This window comes from Trachemys scripta, chromosome 7, assembly GCF_013100865.1.
Source record: "Trachemys scripta elegans isolate TJP31775 chromosome 7, CAS_Tse_1.0, whole genome shotgun sequence".
Classification (NCBI taxonomy): Eukaryota; Metazoa; Chordata; order Testudines; family Emydidae; genus Trachemys; species Trachemys scripta.
The window spans coordinates 20689179-20711593 of record NC_048304.1 but is presented as its reverse complement, the minus strand read 5'-3'; the positions used below and the strand labels follow the sequence as shown (position 1 = coordinate 20711593).

At 41.9% G+C, this 22415-nt stretch overlaps 1 protein-coding gene across 1 annotated transcript in view; it reads left to right on the top strand.

Annotated features, from left to right (window-relative positions):
- Positions 1 to 21212: 21212 nt before the first annotated feature.
- The window catches only part of CFAP100 (cilia and flagella associated protein 100), a gene marked incomplete in the record, with an annotated part of 26038 nt that continues 24835 nt past the window's right edge, over positions 21213 to 22415 (top strand). Inside the window, 1 exon segment of the mRNA XM_034777065.1 lies at positions 21213 to 21402.

The following is a 22415-nucleotide window of genomic DNA, read 5'->3' as shown; positions in this document are numbered from 1 at the left end:
GACAGTCCCTACTTTGAAGAAGTTATAGCTTAAATAAGACAACAGAGACACAGAACAGAGAGAACTCAGTGGGAAATTGCTCTTGCTGACTCATTTCTTGGGAGCATCTCAGAAGGAGCATATGAATGGACAGAGAATAAAGGCTTGGTGCACAATAGCTGGGAAGATATCCTAATCAGAGGGGTAGGGTAGAAGAAGACATGGAGCCAGCTGTATGTAGGGGTGGGTGGGTGGATAATGCACAGAGGCTGGCATCATTAGGGGAGGGAGAGGGCAAGGTATAATGTGATAAAAAATCAGGTCAGAGAGGAGTGGAGCTATGCAGAACCTAGAAGCCGAAGGGGAAGATAAGATTAAACTTGTGGCAAAAACAGGTGGGGAGGAGAGCTAGAAGGATTCATAGGAAGAGTTTTAAAGAATATTTATTTTTGTTACTAATACGATTATAATACATTGTTAAAAGTGAAAAAAATCAATTTTTTTCATCATTTATGATCAGTTTTCCTTCTGGTTGGTTTGGTTTAGTTTTTTTTGCATGTTACCTGTTTACCCAGTGAAACTAGACTGAACTCTTTCATTTTCCAGCTGTTCTGCACACATACAGCTGTGTTTCAGTTTCCAACGTTGCAGGGGTAGGTTTAAATTAAAAAAATAAAAGTGTTTTCACTGAAAAAAAAGGAATACACAGACACACATGTACACACATTTCAATGAATAGTATATACACATACACACTTGATATATGTTAGATATATGTGAAAATATCAAGGGCTAAATGCAATGGAGTTACACCAGCCAAGAATTTGGCCTCAAATATTTTTATCCACATTAGACTTTGCAAATTCCCTACTTCATTGTTTACTTTAAATTCAAGTGCTATACTGCTTGAGAATGGGTGAAATACACCATCATACAAAGGGACCAGGAACAATGCTTTTGCACCATCTAAGTTCCAAGACCTCAAAATAGGATCCAAGTGGGACTTAAATAAGACTCCTGCAGACCCCACAGCACAGATGTGAAATTCACACACACTGTAATTAATATCTTAAGAACAACCAAAATCAAGTGTTCTTTATTAGAGCCTTCATTTTAGCATCATTATGACTGAAATATAAGGATGGGGACGCAGTAGAGGACTTTCAGGACTGTCCTCCACATGCTAAAGATGATTCCTTTATGTTTTATTTTATTAACAGATCCATTCTTTTATAACAGCAATCTTATAAACCTTATTCTACAACATTAATAGAAATACACTTTGTATATACACAAACACACAATTATAAATTGGCCTATAGAAGTCCCTAAAGTTGTATTGATGAGACCTGCTACCTGGCACTTTCTTCAACTTAGTGCTACTGATCACATATTGTGGTTGATGCATTTCTACTTTGTCTTCCTTTTCTGTCTTGTCAGTTGGTAGTGTTAGTTAAAAGCTTTTCATTATCTCATGTTTAGGTCCAAACTTTTATTTTTCTTACATTTAAATACACAATCTATTACTTAGTTGTATCCCCTCTACACAATATCATGCTTTTCTCCTTCTTCCTCCTATCTATTTTCCTTACTTTAATATCTTGACTTTGAGTTTAATGTTGACAATTGTTGAAGGGGTTTCTTGATTCCTTAGGATTTGAAAAAAGTTCTCAAACTATCAGGTTTGATGGTGGGCGATGCCACTCTTCCAGCAAATTTCAGAAAGTTCTACCAGACTTCTAAATAGTTATATATATTTTTTGCTTGTCTCCTGTAGATCTCTGACTTGATAAGTGAGTTTTTCTAGTTCCGGAATTTCCCACACTTTTTGATGCCAGTTAATAGTTTTAGGGGAGTCACTCCTCTTCCGCCACCTTGCTAGAGTAATTCTAGCAGCAGCCAGGAGATGAGTGATCAGTTCTTTATGACTTTTATAAGATGCAGGGTTTTCAGGACAATTTAATAAAAATACTAAGGGGTTTTCTGAGAGTTAACACCCGTTCTCTTATGGCTTTCCAAAATGTCTTAATTTGTGGGCACATCTAACGTACCTGGAGAAATCCCCCCATTTCATTACATGCTCTCCAGAATTTGCCTGTCCTTGTATTATAAATTCATTTAATTTTATGGGGAGTTAAGTACCACTGATAAAGAATTTTAATGTAATTTTTGATTAATGTGTTTGTTGAGGTGTAGGGACTATAGCTCCATTTGTTCTCCCATTCCTCAGTTTTGGTGTCTATGCTACATCAACTTTCCAACTTTTCATGATTATTTCCTCTAAGTAACAGCTAGCGATTACTTTGTATAGAACAGAAAGCAAGCCTGGATGTAGAAACGATAGAGTGAGTAATTTTTCAAATTCCATCAATATTCTACTTTGGTTTGCCTTGGTGGAAGGAGGTTGAAAAATGTCTGTTGCAGGCATTGATATAATAGAATTTGGATGTCTTTTGCAAGTTGTATTTCATCAAGTAATCTAAATATTTTATCTCTGAACAGTTGCCTGAATTTTGATATACCTGTAAGTTCTCAATTGTCAAAATTTCCCAGGCTTTTAGTGGGGTTACATTTTATATTATCTACTATGATATTAGAGGTGATGGGTATGGACTTGGCTTTCTAAAGAAGCTATCCAAAGTTTCTATTGTTGCTTTAATGAAAGGGTGGCTAAATGTTGATTTTGGCCTATAGGTTTCTTTATACAAGGGATCATATGGAGTGGACTCCTTTATAGACTCATAGACTTGTAGGACTGGAAGGACCTCAAGAGGTCATCTAGTCCAGTCGCCTGCACTCAAGGTAGGACTACGTAATAACTAGACCATTCCTGACAGGTGTTTGTCTAACCTGTTCTTAAAAACCTCCAGTGACAGAGTTTCCACAACCTCCTTAAGCAATTTGTTCCTGTACTTAACTACGCTGACAGTTAGGAAGTTTTTCCTAATGTTCAACCTAAACCTCCCTTGCTGCAGTTTAAGCCCATTGCTTCTCAGAGGTTAAGGAGAACAATTTTTTCACCCTTCTCCTTGTAACAGCCTTTTATATCTTGAAAACTGTTATCATGTCCCCTCTGTCTTTTCTTCTCCAGACTAAACAAACCCAATTTTTTCCATCTTCCTTCACATGTCATGTTTTCTAGACCTTTAATCACTTTTGTTGCTCTCCTCTGGACTTTCTCCAATGTGTCCACATCTTTCCTGAAATGTGGCTCCCAGAACTGGACACAATATTGCAGCTGAAGCCTTATCAGTGCGGAGTAGAGGGGAAGAATTACTTCTTGTGTCCTGCTTACAACACTCCTGCTAATACATCCCAGAATGACGTTTGCTTTTTTTGCAACAGTGTTATACTGTTGACTCATATTTAGTTTGTGATCCACTATGACGCCCAGATTCCTTTCTGCAGTACTCCTTCCTAGGCAGTCATTTCCCATTTAGTATGTGTGCAAGTGATTGTTCCTTCATAAATGGAGTACTTTGCATTTGTCCTTATTGAATTGCATCCTATTTACTTCAGACCATTTCTCCAGTTTGTCCAGATCATTTTGAATTTTAATCCCATCCTCCAAAGCACATGTAATTGCACATAAACACTATAATACTATTAATAATTGCACACTTTTTATAAATATTTGCTGACATAGGGTGAAATTCACCACTGTGTAGAGAGCCAGACTTCCACCTAAATGGAATTTAAGTGGTTCATAGGTCTTGTGCTTGCCCTCTGTGCAGGTGTCAATTTCATGCTTGTTTTAATGTATTAGGCCTGGAACCTTCTGTTCTTCTTTAAATAAAACTCCCGCTGAAGTCAATAGGAGTTTTGCCTGAGTAGTGACTAAGATTGGACCTTTCATTTGTCTTGATGATAATGAGACAAATCCACCACTGCAGTAAACCTGTGCAACTCCACTGAAGTTCACAGTAACTTGGACTGACTGAGAGCATGTGATTTTAGCCAAACGGCAGAAACCAACACAGAATCGTGCCCATTCCTTGTGAACAGAAATATGTGACTAGCGTGAAGTTAAATCCAATGTAAAGTAAAAAGACAGGTGTGATGTTTCTGTATACAGGCAATAGCTGTTCCACTACACAAACATCACGGATCAGTTATGTTTCCCTCAGCATCTCCATATCACAATGGGGAATGACAAGAAAACAGTTAACAGTCATGATCACTGCACCTGGGACTTGGGGTTGGATGATCTTTGATTGAAAAGATTATTGGTTTTGCCATTCTCTCGCCTCTTTTTTAAATGTAGATTTTATTTGGCAAATTTCCTCATTTCACCCCTTCCTCCCTGGAGTGTCACAATCTTTGGTGATCAGTTTGGTATAAATGCCTAGACAAACATATAGCCCTGGTCTACACTGGTGGAGGGATCGAGCTAAGTTACGCAACTTTAGCTATGTGAATAATGTAGCTGAAGTCGACGTACTTAGATCAACTTACCGTGGTGTCTTCACCGCGGTGAGTCGACTGCTGCCGCTCCCCCATCGACTCTGCTTGCGCCTTTTGCGGCACTGGAGTACAGGAGTCGACGGGAGATCGCTCGGGGGTCGATTGATCGCATCTAGGCTAGACACGATAAATCTATCCCCGCTGGATTGATCGCTACCCGCTGATCTGGCGGGTAGTGAAGACATACCCATAGACAGACACACAGATGATAGGATCACATGTTCTAAAAGTTAATCTGTGGTCTAAATTTCCTCAGTGCTAATGTATCACAGAATCATGGAAGTAGAGATTGAAGCTTTTTTTGAAAGTACTCGTGCGGTTTTCTGGTCCCTTCCCTGCAATCAGTGCTTAATTTGTAATGAAAGAGGTGCCAGGACTCGCCTCAAGCAATTAGATGCTGGGACTCAAGCAATTTTTTTTACATTCATAAGTGATGCAGCAAGCCTTGTGGTGCTGGGGATATGAACTGCCAACCTTAGAGGTACCGCGGCTCAGCCCTGGCATAAGTTAAGCACTGCCTGCAGTCAGGAGTTGTCCTTGCAGTGTGAATTTTTTGGCTGTGTCTGCACATTGCTAAACATGCCAGTTTGTACGTGGACTGCTTTTTTTCAACAGGTTTACCATGCATGTGTGTGAGCTGTGAGTATTCTCGAAGTATTGTGTTACAATCACCAACTTTCCAGTTTTGGGGGGACTGGAGAGGATGGTATTTGAATTCGAACAACGGTCAACCAGAGAGGTCACTGTTGAGCAAGGTAGTTTCCTTGGATTCCTGGTCCTGATCTACTCAGCCAAGCATTGCTAGCATAGCTATGTCGGCTCGGGCTGTGAACAAAACCCACATCCCCTAGCCGACAGAGCTACGCCGGTAAATCCCTGGTGTAGATGCAACTATGTTGAAACAAGAGCTTCTGTAGATAATGTATTTTGGGGAGATAGTATAGCCATTCTGCATGCTTACTCTGAGTCTAAGGTAGGAGACCTTGACAGCCTATGCTCTGTAGCGTAGACAAATTCTAAAGGTAACGCATTTTGCTTCTGCCATATTCCCAGCTCCAGCTGTTTCCCACTTGCCAATGCAGCAAATGCCTAAAAAGCAATTGAAGCAAATGGCCATTTAGCAGAACAAAGGGTCCTCATGCTGGATAAATTACCCACACATTTATATGTGATTTATGAATCACAGCCGCTTTTTCCATGACAAAAGCACAAAACAATCAGGCTGAAAAATGTTCAAATTTTATTTGGGACTTTTGTAACTCAAAAGTTCCCAAATCAATACTTTCTACGTTCTGCAAAATAAATAGGTCTCCCCAGCTGAGATCTTGTGGCTCACATTTTTCAGCACCAAGACATATATTTTTTCAATCCTGGAACCTAGCTATAAAGTGGATTAATAATGGAAAACTGTTAAGCCCTCCAGCACGCAATGATGTTGTGATCACATTAATTTGCAGTCCTTGAACGTTAGCAGATAAGAACTGCAAGTCCTCTTAGTGCTACAGTAATATTGACACAAAGAATATGTTTATTCTCTGCTGCAGTATTGCAGTGCAAGGTGGAAACAGTAACAGTAACCGCAGGGCCAAATTTCTTTGGCCTCACAAGGACATCTACGCTGCAGGGGCAGCATTCTATTATTTTATTTTATTTTGCTGGTTTGGAAATGATGTTGCCTTTTGGAGTCTGAGTCACAGGCCCAGAAGGAGACATGAAGGAAGAAGCCCATTTCAGCTTGTTATATTGGCGCCCTCTGGAAAATCAAAGAGGCTTGGTATCTGGGCAAAGGTTCTTCGTTTCCCAAATGCTTTGTTTATTCAGAAGCTGAGAGAGACAATCGGAGCAAAATGTCTAGATGCCATTTTTTCCTGGGTGTACATTAGGCACAGTTCTGCCCCCATATCTGCATGCACAAAACCCTCCTTTGCTTCAATGCGAGTTCCATAGGTGTATCTGAGAGCAAAATTGGGGCACAGGGCCCTTATGCTCTTCTCAGTGACATGGATCCATTTCTAAAGCAATGGTGGAAATGTTCTGACACTGGCACTGTTGAGTTGAACTTGAAGTGATGTCAAACTGAGCCTGAACTCTTTGAACTTTTGGTTGCCAAGCAGCACTAGAACCATTTATCCGTGTAACTGGTAAGGCCCAATGCAAGAGGGAACAAAAAAAGCAAAACTAACAGTTAATAGACCAGCCCTGGTCAGAACAATCCTTTGTGAAAATGAGATCAGGAGTGGATACAAACTCATTTGCAACCACTTTAGGGGGATTTTTATACAATGCCTACATCAACTCTATTGTGTTGAGGAAAGCCGAGTAGACTGGAAGATGTGAAGGAACTATCTCACTGACATAGCGGACTCCTGTTCAGTAGTGAATCTGTAATAAGCTGTGCTTCCCTGCCCTCTCCTGGATAGAATATGCCAGACCTAGTCACATGTGTTTAGGATCCCTTTGGGGTAGTTGCGGGAATTGATTCTTTTTGCAAACTGGGAAGAGGCCAGTGGATTTGGAAACAAAGTTTACTGGACTAAGCAGCCATGACTGCATTGCGTCCATCCTGCATTGCCAACACTGGACTTGGTATTAACTGGGAAACTGATTTTCCTGGACTTCCCAAGAAACTTTAAATATTTTCATGAAAAAGCTGCCTGTCTGGCTGGTCTTTGTGGATTCACATTAAAGTGAGGAATGGTAAGAATAACTCCAGGGGTTGGCAAATGAGGTGCAGAGGGTCTCCCCTCACACCAATGCAATTCCAGCCCAAGATGCAAAAAAAGTTAGTCCAGTTTATGTGGCCACATCTGGTAAAAAAAACCAGCATTGCAACTGACACTAATTAGCCCTAGCCTCAGTGGAGAGGCCAAACACTGGATGGACAAGGAAACTGAACTCCTTGCTCACCTGGAGATCTGACCTCTCCTGGTCAGGGTTGAAGCAGAATTGGAAGCTGTGCTGAATCTCTTAGGAGGGTCATCTAAACAGGAGGAATAGGCCTGAATTGCAAAGTCTTGAACTTCCCCAGAATTCAGGATGTTCAGATCTGAGGCTTTTGCTTCAGAGCCTCCTCTAAGAGACAGAGAACTTTGGTCTTCAGGACTGTTAACCCACTGGGCAATCACTTCACTGAAAACAACTGAATAACTCAGGGGGACTGATTTCATACTTTACTGGAGTAATTTATTGTTTAATATTACTGCAATTCCTCTTAGAATTCATGTGGTTTATTTCATCATTACTTTTTTGAGAACCAAGCATGCAAAGTGACACTAGCACTACTCTGTGAATAGTGTTATTAGTAAACCATGGCAATGGGAGCAAAAGACCACAAACCCTTAGTCTGCCTGTTGGTGGGTCTTGGGAAATCCATTTGAGTGGCTAGAGCAGTAGACCAACTTCTGTGTAAGCTCAAAAGTTTCTCTCTCTCTCTCACCAATAGAAGTTGGTCTAGTAACTGATTTGTTGTTCAGTACCAAAGACAAGCAAGAGCCAAATCCTTCACCTTGTGGATGGGCACTGGGCAAGTGCTCTATCATGGTTCTTTCCTCAACATTGTGTGAAGACGTAGAACTCGGAGGGAGATAGAAAGCATAACTGGTAGAACATCAACTATGGCCAACCTCCCTGCCATGGACAGAAGGGTAGGACAGGAGACACAGACACTGGTTCTCCTCCGGAGAACCACAGGAACCATTGGTTCTCCCCAACCTCAGAAGAGAGGTCCTTTGCTTCTCCAAGCCCTGCACAATCCCATTTACTAAGCTTTGTGCATGGGTCAGGATTTGGGAGACAGCTCTATCCCTGTTTCTCACCAACCCCTGGAAAGTCAGAAGTCACACGATCAACTTCAGACTGTGTCGCATATCACCGTCGAGTGCCCACTGACTTATTTTGATGGCAGGCTACCGGCTCTCCATCTGGCTCCTGATGATGCCATTAAACGTCTGGGCACATTGTGCATATTCCTTCATGGATTTCTCAAGAAAGCAAGAGCTGCTTTTCTGGCTGGCAGTTCTTTGTGGATTCACATTCACGTGAGGAATGGACCAGATAACTTCGGATCATATCAAAGCAACAACATTATACACTGCAATTTCCAGCTGCCTTTGAAAAAGAAAGAAGAATCCTGCTTCATTGCTGGGGTTAAAAACAATGTTTCTGCTTATCACAGAAATAAAATTAAATGAATGATGAGCTATAACTCTAATGAGACTAATGCCCTTGCTTGTTTCTTAAAGTTAATTCTTCATATACATTTTTTCTGGTCTGTTTTACATCTGTCCAGACTCCGTGCTCCTGGGGGATTAATTATGCACTCAGCAGTCATTCTGAAGCCCAGTTTTAGTATTTGGCAAGACCAATTCTTCCAGACTAGCTTGCAAAATAATACCTTGTTTCAGAGCAGCACCACTGGCTGAAGTTTCTGCCCAATTTTCGTCATATTGGATAGTCTTTTGCTGAGCTGCTATTGAGAGGTGATTGCCTGGCACAGAGTGGATATTCTCAGTAGAATATTTTTTTAAAATCCCAGATTTTTTTATTGAAAAATACATTGTGATATAATCTTGTATTCCAGACTCCCCCCACCCACCCACCCACCCACCCACATACTGGCCTTTAGTAGCAACTGAGTCAATCCACAAGGTACAGATTCAGACCATCTGGATCCATTTTTGCCCAAAGGTCAGTGGTGTTCACATCCAGTGTTTTCAAGTCCATTATTAGACCTACTATGGAGTTCGAGGTTCAGATAGTTATTGGTTCAACTCAGAATTTGAGGGTTTTCTGATCAGAGAGGTTGTTTTGGGACAAGTTCCGACTTATGATGAATGTCATGAACCATGAATAAGCAATTTTCTTTGCAAAAATTCTATCCTTTGATGGCATTCTTGTAGTGCCTCTGTAGTCAGTGGGACTCCACAGGTGTAACTGAGAGCTGAATTCTCCAGGAGACATTGCTAGAGAGGGAGTGGCTATGGTCCAGGGATCAGAGAACGTGGCTGGGAATGAAGCATTTTCGTTTCCATTCCCAGATTCCGTTCCCCCTATTTTTGTTTTAATTTATTGTGTAATCTTGGGCAAGCCACTTCACTGCTCTGTGCCTCAGTTTCCCCCATCTGTAAACTGGTATAAACTAATTTGGAATAAAGTATTCTTATTCCAGAATAGGCGCATTCACACAGAGCTAATCAGGAATAGTTAATCTGTTTTAAATTCACACCTTATCTTATTCTGGATACATTTTCATGTGTAGACAAACCCACAGAAATACCAACATAATTGGTACTAATCAGCAATCTTCCTATCAGTCTCAGCATGGAGCTAATTATAGGGATATAAGGGCCAGATGCAAAGTCTGGATCTCAGTCCAAATTTCCCCGGTGTTCACACTGGTCAGTTTTGAGGATTTGGCTCAGTTCTGTTTCCAGTTATATATAAACTCGGGGTTTTTTTTTACTTGTGTTTTAACACTAAACTGTTAAAACTGATTCTTTAAAATACACAAAACATTAGTAGATTTGCTTTACACTCATCTGTGTGTGCCCTTTTTTGCACTTCTCTTACCTTGAACAATGAAAACAGACTAAACATTTTCATTTTTGTTTCTAATCAACTTCTAGTCAATTTATCCTTCTGATTCTCATGCACTACCACAGCGCTGCCATGTTCAGAGTGCATGGACTGCTGGGGAGTGTTTATACCTGTTAAAAGAAATATGCTTTCCATAGAAATTTTAACTCTTAGAAACTTTCTGATTGGTCTTAGGATTTGTAAAGGCTGGTTTTTACAGTTTCTAAATTTGTGACCCAGATTTGACCTGTCAGTGTCCTTGTAAGAAGTAGTTGTGAAACAGCTGGGCATTCTGGGTGCTGATATGCAAACGAGAAACACCAAGCTTCTGTTTCTATATTCAGAACTGTCAAAATGCAACGTGGACTAGAGTAGACAAATATGCAACTGACTGTGGGACAGAATCAGATGCAGTATTTTTATTGGTGGATGGCTATAATCAGCCCTGCTTTATACCTGGGTTTGGCAGGTGTAAAGCAGGGGGTGGCATGCCTGTGAAAGGCCAGCAGAGGGTGGCACTGGTTGACATGCTGGTAGAGCTAATGTGGTCCACTGATGCACTGATTCATTGCATCCACTTAGCAACACACATTGGCAGGGCTCTTGGTTAGCTACAGCTCCAGCCCTGGCATCATTTCTCGGGGAGGGTGGTGACAGAAACACCAGCTGTCCTCCGCATGGTCAGGAGATGTCTCTCCACTGATGTCAGAAAGTGTCCCTCTCTTCCCTGTGCCACCAGGGATGAATCTTCCCTCTAGGAAACAGTGACTTTTGGCAGTTGCCTCACTTTTATCAAAACTTTTCACAACTGCCAATTCACAACCGTTGCTTATAAGCTTATGATCTTTCTTTGTCACCATGACCCTCAGCAGAGCTTAACCTGCATTGACTGTTTTGAGCTGCTCATTAGGAGACAACAGAACTTTGCTCCTCAGACCGCTCACAAGGAGATGAGTCTAGAGTCTATCTCCGGGGGCTTACTAGCCCTGGTGATTTACGGCTCACCATCACTCAAGCCATTTGCTGCCCTTTCACGATTATCACACGAGCCTGGGGCACAGTCTCAACCCCAAGCCTAGAAAAGGCTGCAATATCTCTGGATTTTTATATCTGCTGCTGGGGCAGCAGCAGCTGTCCAGGTTGAAGCCAGCTTATGTTCCGTTTAAAGAGCAATTTCCATCCACTTTCAATCACAGGTTTCATGACCTCTGGAGCAGCTGGAATTTGCAGGAGATGGCCAATCGTGTAAGCAGATATCCTTCCACTCACAAAGCAACATGAGCTACCCGCACTGCCATTTGGTAACCTATTAATTGTGCTGCTTGGATCAAACTGTCATGGGCCGATTTCTGCTGTGCAGCAGCAGACACCATCAGGCCCAGAGACCTTAGCTCTGCCAGTGTTGAAATGATGTGCAATGTTGCAGGTTTTGACGTCACTCTGGCAGGATCAAGCTCAGACGTTTGTCCAAATCGGAGATTGCACACAGTGCCCTGGAGAGCTGAGATATTGTACCAAGAGGGGATGTTAAAAGAAAGTTCACCGGAGAACAATGTCTGGTGGCGTCTCTTACACAGCGGGAGACATACCTGGCCACCACATCTGTTGCTATATTGACTCTCACTAGCTGGAGAGGACAGGTGTGACTTTGACCACTTGCACAGTGAAAAAAAAAGATATTAATCATTCATATTTACATCGTGTCTGCCTTGCCAAGCTAACCCAAGTGCTTTACACAAAAAATAATACAGATTAAAGGCCCAGTCCTGCAAAAGGCTGAGCACCTACAAGGTCCACTGACTTCAGCAAGAGGTAAAGGCACTCCAGTGCCCCTCTGGTGGTGCTCAGCGCCTTGCCCGCTCAGCCCTTTAATGAATAGAAACATTTGAGCTTAAGACAGCAAATAAAGCCAAAACCAAGACACTGTGCCAAAGACTCTCTTGAATTAAGAGCTTTTTAATACCTGCAGTAAATGGAGAACTTTGTGGTCATCCTTAGATGTACATGGAAGGAGCACTCTAGGGGTGCAGGGACAAAGTCCCCACTTGCCCCAGGGAAGACAGCTTGCTGGAGCCAGGAAGAGGACCAGGTTTGTAACCTCTTTGGGGCAGGGACCATCTTTCTGTTGTGTGTGTGTACAGTGCCTAGTGCAATGGAACACTGGTCCGTGACGAGGGCTTCTAGGCACTACAGTAATACAAATAATTCAAAAGCCTTGACAATGGACCAATTTATAGACACGCCGTTGGACTCAGACTTGCCGATCAGCAAAAGGAGGCCAGAGATACTGTGAGTGTCTATGGAAACTCCCACCCAGCTTGACTCTTTCCTTGCAGCAGAGCACCAGAAGGGGAAGCAGCGGCAGCAAGGAAGATGGAAGCGGATTGCCGTGAGCCCTCCAAGTACAGCGCTGTGTCTAATACGTATGATAAGAGGGGGGGTCTAATCTGGTTTGTGACATTTTTGAATGATTATAAAGTGTTAAATTTGGTTTATAAAACAAGGGAAATTGGCAATAATACAAAAATTAAGGAAGCAGTTCAGTTAAATGCTGATGCTTTGAAAAAAAAATGGCCATAAAAAGACTGTTATAAATTTAAGGCAGGCCAGGATAGAGCATCACAGTGTCTAGTGAAAGCCCCTCTCCCAATCTGGAAAAAGGGGGAGGGGGCACCAGATGAAGGGGCACAGTTTGGAGGTACAGGGATCAGCCCCACTTTTTTTTTTTTTTTTTTAGGTCTAGACAGTTAAAAAACAATAATGGGAGTCTGCCTATTAAGTGTGCAATAGGACCTATGACATGCATGGGAACCGTGGACACTGGCTCCAACAGAACAGTTATTAAACCAGACATGCTACAAAGGCTGGGGAATAAGGGATCCAAAACTGACCCACCTAGTTAGTCACAGAAGGGAGAAGTGCACGCCTCAAATTTTGGGAAAAATGGGTTTGAAAACTGGACCTCTGGAATTTGAGCAAGAAAGCTGGAGAGCCGATATAGAGGATGAATTAATAATTGGCTTGGGTTTCATTAAGTTAATAATGTACTATATAATGTGCAATACATGTCAGGAACAGGAGCCACTGGGTCCAGGCCAGGAGGATCAGGGTTACTCATTCTTGAAGGGACAGAAAGACGTAGAGCCTGGAATTGTATTGAAAAAAGAGAGATATGGGGAAGGTTCTGGTTGCGATGAAAGGAAGAAGAGGACAGGATCTGGAGAAGAAGCAGAGGAGACAAGAAAACGGTGGAAGACTTAGATGAAGCATCCAAATCAAACCTATCACACACACCCCAAGAAAGGGGACAGGAGAAAGGAGTCTACAGCTAGGTAGAGACATTGGTCTCTTCCAGTTTGGCAAGTCCTATGTGCCTCTAGTCCAGTACTTTACCTCCAGCAGTGGTCAAATTTGGATGCTTTAGGGGAAAATCTTTGTTAGCATCCCAGTTCCAAGCACAGTACAACACTTGTGGGTGTTTTGTTCCTGTTGGTATAGCTACAGAACTGTCGCGGGGCAGACATTCTATTTATAAGCATATCTAATGTCAGCGAAATTGTTTCTATAGATTGTACATCAAGTACGCAAGAAAATACTCTGGCTGAGGGGAATGAATTAGCACAGGTTATAGAAGCGGTGTATTCTTAATTCAATACATCTGGTTAAGGACAGCAGCTGGCCCTGTGCCCAGACCTTCTCACAAACTCTCTGAAAGCCAAGCAGATCACTTTACTAACAACGTGAGAAGGAAGGTTTGAAAATGCTGTTTTAAAGGGCCTGACTTATTAGCTGGAGAATTCTAAAAAGGACCTTGAAAAAAGGTCCAAAGCTCTATTCATAGAGGTCTTACGATGCTCTTTCAGATATATGCTTTGCATGATATATTAATGGAACATCTAAACGGTTAACTGTTCCTATCAAACGATTACACGAGTTAGCCAGAACACAGATTGTTAGCAAAAAGTGCCTGAGAACGTACAAAAGATACGTTATTCCAATGAATGTTCTAGCTTGCACCTGTTCTTTTTAATTATTCTGAGTCTGGTTTTGTCTGGAGACAGAATTGCTGAGCAGAATTGCTTAGACTGCTATTCTGATTTCTGTTGCTCCTTGGAAACGTTTCCTTTGTTTAACAGAAGTGAAATGTTGTTGTGTATTGTTATTTGCTGTGGCATTTGTGTTATTTGTTTACCCGTGAGATGGCAGCAGCCATCTTAAATCTGGGTTCTCTATTAAAAGAAAAATAATAATGCAAGAATTTTCTTGCTGACCTGCAACTGGTGTTCCTTTAATTATCTGAGAGTCTATTTATCATCCCCCTCACCACTACCCTTCTCACAAGACCTTCTGATGGCTGGATGTTTAAATTACATACAGATTTATAATTTATGAACCACTAAAATGTGAATAAATAAGCCCTTCCAGTCCGCCAAGTCTCAACCCTTGCCTTAAATTCCCCACTTACTGAAAATTTCCCCAGATATTAAGCAGCATTCAAGTCTTGTAATTACAGGTATATGAGCCACCTAACCATTTAGGGGAAAGCAGGTTGGCGTATTACTGCAGCAAACAGCTCTTGTAGCAATTATTCCTCTTATCTCTGAGCAGGGCAATGACCCACTGTACAAACCGCAGGTAGGAAAACCACAGGCAAAGCAACCTTAAATGTAATATTTACCTAAGAGGAGACATTTCACTGGAAAACAAGCTACAAGATCTGCTGACATCTTGGTACACAGAATTACGCGCATCCAAACAGATGAGGGCCTGGATTGACTAAGGGATTAGGCATGGGATGTGAAGCCTTTTGAGCAGTCCCTAGTTGGGGGTAATGAATAGGTAATGAATGAAAGCTCTTACCATTTGACACCTGTTGGGTGGCCCATCAGAAGTGAGTTAGCAATGTCCATGCATTTCCTAGCATGTAAGTGGGATTCCATTGCAACTAAATAGCTACTGAAGTCAGTGGGAAACCTGCACACAAGACCCTGCTCAGCATACAGACTTCAATGGGCAAGTCACTTGACCTCTCTGCACCTCAGTTTCCCCATCAGTGTCAAATGGAGATAACAATACTGGCATAAGTCACAGGGGTCATCTAGGATGAGATTGTGAGGTGTTGAGATATTAGAGTAAGAGGAGCCATTTTAATTAGATAAATCAAATGTATTCATGCCATTGGGATGGGATACCCCAGTGCAACTATATGGATGTGTAGGGGGCATGTTGGCTACTGCACCCCACTGACTGCTCTAAACCATTATTTCCTATTGGCTACCCTGGGGATATGATACAAATGGCTTGAGAATGCAGTATGGCACCTGCAGTAAATCCAGTAACCTCCCTGAAGAAAGGGGTCAACAGGGTTGAAACAGATCAGATGTAACAATAACAGCTGTTCGTTTTTCTCCCTCCCCCTCCCTCTTTCTCCATGGTAGCAGAAATGATCTAAAACCAGAACCTATTTTTTTCTTTCATGTCTTCTTAGGGAACAGCATGACTGATTATTTTACTTCATTAGCCTTTCCAGACCCAATGCTGCAAGTTCTACATGTGTGTCACTCCCATTGAGATTCATGGGAATTCCAAGGATGAAGCCTGGAAGAATGGGACTTTTATCAGAACAAAAACCCTTTTAGGACAGATTCTGCAGGTCCTGAGCAAAATAATTATTCCTTGAAAATGAACTGGAATAACAGACAGGACTAGAGTAGTCTCATAGGCCTCATCTTTGCAGCTATCTCTAGAATGGGCCAAATCAAAATCCTGATTCCAAATACACCTGAACTTTTAGGGAAATGTGGATATGGATCTAAACTTTGTTTGGGGCCCAGGTGTAGCTAGAAACTCAAAAACGGTATTGCAATCGAACAATGTAATTTATAAAAAACAATCTAACAGTGAACATTATGGTCCCAATCCAAATCCCATTCAACTCTATGGGAATCATTCCATTGTCTACAGTGGGCTTTGGATCAGGCCCTATATACTGCTGCTAAGTGTGCTGTAGTCGGTAGTCTAGTCTGTAACTGATTAATCCAGGCCCGGAGTTCAGGAGAACCTATGTATTGACACTAGACAGCATAGGCTGTGTTAGTCAGGAGCTAGAGAGAATCACAGAGTTTGTCTGTGTCCAACAGCCTCAATAAAGAATCCAGTTTATATTAAATTAATAGAGATATCCTATCTCCTAGAACTTGAAGGGATCTTGAAAGGTCATCAAGTCCAGCCCCCTGCCTTCACTAGCAGGGCCAAGTACTGATTTTGTCCCAGCTCACTAAGTGGCCCCCTCAAGGATCAAACTCACAACCCTGAGTTTAGCAGGCCTATCCTCAAACCACTAGAGCTATCCCTCCCTCTCTCTCCCATATTCATGACAGTGGAGTCTTTTCTTCCACAAGGGACACTACAATAAGCATTACGTTTGAAAAACTATTGACCCACTTCCACAGTGTTGCCATCTGGACTCACAAGGTGTTGAGAATTTACGCCTTTTAGTGAGAAAGGGAATGCAACGGATTTGATTATGTCAAGGTGAAAAAAAACCAATAGCTCAGCACATACCACTCTTATCAGAGTAACTACAGCCAGTGCTCACAAACGCCACCATAGAAAAGCCACTAGTTTGTCAGTTGTTAGAGCTGGGTGGCTGAGAGTGGCAGCTGTTGGTCAGGTGCCCAGCTCTGAAGGCAGCACCCCGCCAGCAGCAGCGCAGAATTAAGGGTGGCAATACCATACCATGCCACCGTTACTTGTGCACTACTGCCTTCGAAACTGGGCAGCCGGAGAGTGTCGGCTGCTGACTGAGGGCCCAGCTCTGCAGGAAGCAGTGCAAAAGTAAGGGTGGCAATACCATACCCGGCCATCCTAACTTCTGTGCTGCTGGTGGTGGCGGCTCTGCTTTTAGAGCTGGGCTCCCAGCTAGCAGCCCCCGCTCTCCAGATGCCCAGCTCTGAAGCAAGCAACACCGCCAGCAGCAGTGCAGAAGGGTCGCAGTACCACAACCCCCACTACAATAACCTGGCAACCCCCCTCTCCCAACTCCTTTTTGGGTCAGGGCCCCTACCATTACAACACTATGAAATTTCAGATTAAAATAGCTGAAATAATGAAATTTACAATTTTTAAAATCCTATGACAGTGAAAATGACCAAAATGGACCGTGAATTTGGTAGGGCCCTACTGATGGGGGACCATCCTGGTGGGGAGCAATGTCAAAAGAGGCCCCTTTTGTTTTTAGGCTACTAGCATCCTGGATGGTAGGATCTACAATGCTGCATACTGAATCAAGGTTCTTTTATTGAATCACCCTGCTAGCAAGAATTAAAACTCTGCTCACAGGATCTGGATGGCCTCTTCAAAACTGCTTACAGAATTTATCACTTGGGAAATTTAACCATTGACATCCAGCAGATGGAACAGGATTTTCTTTGCGCTGATCGTGTTTAACCCTCATTCATAACATACAAAGTGAAATTCAAACACAGGTGCAATGAGAAACCAAGAGTGAGAAATGTGGGTCCTTCAACCAAATCCCTCTCTCCCCAGCGGCTGAAAAGCAACTGTTGATGACATCCTGTGGCGGGCTCTGGCAGTGCGATTTGTTCCAAGGTTCCCTGAAATCAGCCTCTCCCTTTGCAACTGATGCAGGTTCCCTGCAATAAGAGGATGCTCAGCTGGGAGCAGTGAGACAGTGAGCAGCAATTGGTGGTAGGTGGGGGAGCCCAACACGATCAAAGAGTCACATCGGGATTCTAGAAACGGCACCTGCTGTAAACATGAGACATCCCAACCTTCCTCCACCACGGGGCTTTTCTGGAGAGCAAGAGGATTCTTTTGTGCTGTGAAGATGACCCACCCATCCTGTATTTCAAGCAACACCCCTTTTTGGGAGCTTGACTCAAAGCCCATCGAAGTCAATGAGAGTCTTCTGGCTGTGGGTCACGCCCTTGGTGCCTAACGTTCTGTGACCCTTGTGCAAGAAACTTGAACTACTAAGAAGCATTTGATCAGACAGACAGGATATGTTGGCAACCATTACTCATTTAAAGGCTCATATGATTGTGTACTGTGAATAAAGCTTTGTTTAAAAAAAATATAGTCCCGCAATGCAATAGCAGCATGATATAGTAGCCAAAAACAGCCTCCTCTCTCCCCCCAAGGAATGGGGGGAGGGAGTGTATTCTGGAACAGGCACAGCATAGGACCACTCTAGCCAGTTTTATCCTGGCCCCTCTAAGTCCCGCTACATGGGACGTAGCCCATAACGCAGAGCACTATTTGGGTTCTACCCATAGTCAGTCCTTGGGAGGCTACAAAAATTTTTAACAGTGCCCATTACTCTACTGCATATTAGAGGCTGCTCAGACCCCTGTAGAAGCCTGGAATTCAGAGCCTCCTGGAGGTGCAGCACAGAATATCAGCTTGTAGGTTTTCTCCTTCCTTAATTTTTTTAACCTTATTAATATCAGGTCTTGATTTCCCTCTTTGGCTGTTTCAGGTGGTACAACACCAAAGCCAGCAAAGAATATAAAGCTGAACAGATCAGAGAGAAAATACTCAAACGGCCTTGAAGTATTTCTGTGCCATTCTCTGCTTGTCTTTTGGCTTGTATTTTAGTCCTTTCCTGTTTGTCTAGTGCATATTCAGTTACATTTTATAATAGCTAAAGTAAAATAAATGAATAATGGAGACCCTTGAGAGAGTTAAAGGGAATGGTGGAGACTAATGACCACTGAGCTGAACAGTGTACTTGATGCATGCCAGCTTCCTGGTATAAATATATATTACTTTGCAGTCTTATCTTTCTGTCTGTGTAGATACTTATATGGCTCCCATCTCTTATAGTATTTCTCAGACAGCAATTTAAAAACATTTTGCCAGTATCAATTAATTAACTCTCACATCACCCCAGTGATGATGGTAAGTATTAATTGCCCCCATTTTATAGGTGAGGAAACTGAGGCACGGAGAAATCAAGTGACTTGTCAAAGATCACATAACAAGCCAACGACAAAGACAGAACTAGAACTCCAAATCCTTCCATTCCAATTCCATGTTCTAGCCATGCCTTAAGAACTCTTGTGCTGTAACAATTCTCCTGCTATCACATCTATTAGATGAATAATGGCATCTTACTAAAAGTGAATCTTACCTCACTGATACCTGGGCTTCTGCTCTCACCAAACATAGAACAAGGAAACAGTATTGATAACCCTTATGTCAAACATTTAACAAACTCCTAGACATGGTACCCCGATGTCACACTATGGAACCTTGAAACTATGTGAAAGTAACTAACAAGCTAAACCACCAGTCAGTTGCACAGACTACTTTATAAAGCAGGTTTTCCCCATGATGTGCACGTGTAATTTATTCCATTAATTAACAGAGTTAATAGCTGTTCACAATAGACCCCCTAGTATCCTTCTGGCCTTAAAAATCTATGAATCTATGTGCCCCCAAAGAAGAGCATAACATAAACACCTGTAGAGTTTACAGGAAGTGAGTGATGAGCCAAAAATATTTCATGAAAAGCTGCCTACTTTCTCTCCATCTGATAATATAATGATCAGTTTTTAAATCATGTATGTTCTACTATTAAGTAATAAACGTTTAGCAAGGTGGCATGGAAGGAAACATAGCTATAGAATTTGTATCACTCACTATGAGAAATGACTCCATATATTAAGCTATAGCTGTGCTAATCTCCTAGGTTCCTATGTTAATGCACTTCAGTGATGTCTATTCATACCACTACTGTTCCGTATCTGCAGTTCCATTATAAATCCTTACTTCCAAATGCTATTTACATTTAGAGAATTGCATTTGCAGTATAATTTGTTCCTTGGTTTTTTAAATATGCAAAATGATTTTTCAATTTCTCTCCTGATTCAAATCTCCTACTGCAACTGGGAAATTTTCAACTAAAAGATTCCTTTACAGAAACACAAGATTATTCCGGACTTTTTTTGCCAAATGCTGATGTATTTATTTGGAGTAAAGAGAAGTTTCTTCTTTTATAAGCAACATCCTCCTCTTGCTAGAATTACCGAGAGAGACTTTACAGCTCAGTGAGTCCCATATCTTAATAATCCACAATAATGGGAAATAACACATGTGACAATTAAATAGGAGTTTACCCTTGTTTAAAACAAATCCTGTTATTTGTTATGTTGCATGACTTATTCAGGTGGGTAAAGCCACCTAGAAATCTACTGTAACACAGAAATTGCTGTTTTAGAAAGCTCAACTGCTAATCCCTAGAACACAAAAGAAGCACATTGATATATTTGGAATGGATATTTTCCCCATGGGCACAACAAAGAGAAAATAAGGGAGTTTTGATACCTTCCCCCACCCCCCAAAAATCATACTTTTCTAATACACCTTTATAAATGTATGATATAATATTTTGCTCTATTGCAGGCACCTTTCATCTGACGAGTCCTTTACAGCTGTTAGTTTAGTAAGCCACACAACACCCTTCTGAGGTGACTAAATTTAATTATCCATATTTTACAGCTGTGGAAAGGGGAAACTGAGCTCCAAAGAAGTCAAGTGACTTGCTCACAGTCACAGAGCCAGAAAATTGCAGTCAGGTTTAGAAGCCTGGATGGAGGCCCTGCTCTAACCTCTTAGATATACTGTCTCCCTATGTATAATATTTGTAGAGATAGTTACATTCTTTCCACTCAAAATAAGAAGTAGAAATGCATGATTAGCAATATCCCTCGTTTGCCTATGAAAATGGTCCCTAGGCTGTTACTATGCAGGGAAAGAAGAACCTCTGCAAAATCAGTAGAAAGAAACCTGCAATGAATCCTGCCAAACACAGTTGCATGTCACATGCAGCCCCTTGGTTGGCTTATGTGCAAGAGACCCGCAAATTGCAGCAATTTGCAATTTCATGCTCAAGAGATCTCCAAAAGCAGCTACAATGGATTTTTCTTGAAACTTGTAGCCGATTTATGTGCTACTTCTATCAACTTCATAGTCATGCACAATCTCCTTAATTGCAACTAAATTGCCCCTCCCGCCGGTTTATTTGCTTGTGTTGCAAAGACTAGAATTACCACCACCCATCCTCCCGCAAGTGCAACCGGTTAGCTAGTTTGCCTGCCCTCCCCAGCGTTCTGAAATAGCGCACTAAAGTGACGTAGCCCTTCTTTCCTTTATGACGTAGACGGTTGCCGGGCAACAGGAGAGAAGGCTTCCTTGACAACATAAACAAGAGTGGAGAACAAAAAAAGCCGCGGAGCTAACCAAAGTCTGCAAGGTTCTGTGCCACTCTTCCAGGTGCATGGCTCTGCCCGGCTGCAATTGACCAAGGCTGCTATCAGAGAGGGTAGGGTGCTCATTTGGGTGAGAAGCCAAAGAAGGAAGGTATAATTTTTATTGCGTTTTCCCCTCCTATGTTTTTTAATAGCAAATACAGCTTTTCACTGAGACAGAAAGTTGGAAGCATGAGTATGTTTCACTAGGAAATGTCATGCATTGATGGTTTACCTGTGTGTGGGTGAGTGTGTCTGCAGATGTGTGTTTTGTTGGAAGCCAGAGAAACCTAACCCGTCTGCTTCTAAATTACCTGCTGCTGGCTGAAGACTTGAGCCCATCCAGTGCTCTGGAAACGTGGAAACTAACCTACATTTTATCTTATTAATTCTATTTTTAGACTGATTGTGTATGTTTCATTCAGCATTTTTCTGCACTGCACCTTAATGCTAGGGAAATGTGGCATATACATTTATCAGTAAACTAAAAATGGTAATTCCTTATCAATTGACTTTGGCACCAGTGAGTGGCGGTATAGACCTGTGGAACCATTAAAATGTCAAAGGTTGTGAAAGATACACCAAATTATTTTAATGCCATTTTTCCATTATAGATCTTAATAATTAACCCCATTAGCCCTTATGTAACATTATACATTATTTCCTAAGTGCTGTGCAAACAATCTATAATAAGATTTATAAAAGAAAAAAATTGTATCCACACCTTAGGAACGGGGTTAAAGAAGGATCCTGATTATTGTTGCCTCTTTTTGACCTGAGCAGCTAGTGGAAGTTTGTAGCTCTGGAGATGTTCCAGTTGGGAATAGAAATTGGTGATAGGCATTTATTTGATGCAGTTTTGTTTATTTACAAAGTCCTCCTGTCCCTCTGAATGCAGAGGGAATCCAACAGTAGGAAACAGCTTCTTCCCACACCACCAAGTCCATTATTTTCAGCCTACACCCATGACCCAAGGTTTCTTCCAGGGTCAGATTCTGCACTTTCAGCTGCTCCTTCTGTCTGTCTCCGTGTTCTGCCTTCCCTCTCTCTCTCATACCTGGCACAATCCCCAGTGGACCCCTTCCCACCGTGTTGTTAGTTTCTGGGCAGATTCTATTAGTTCTT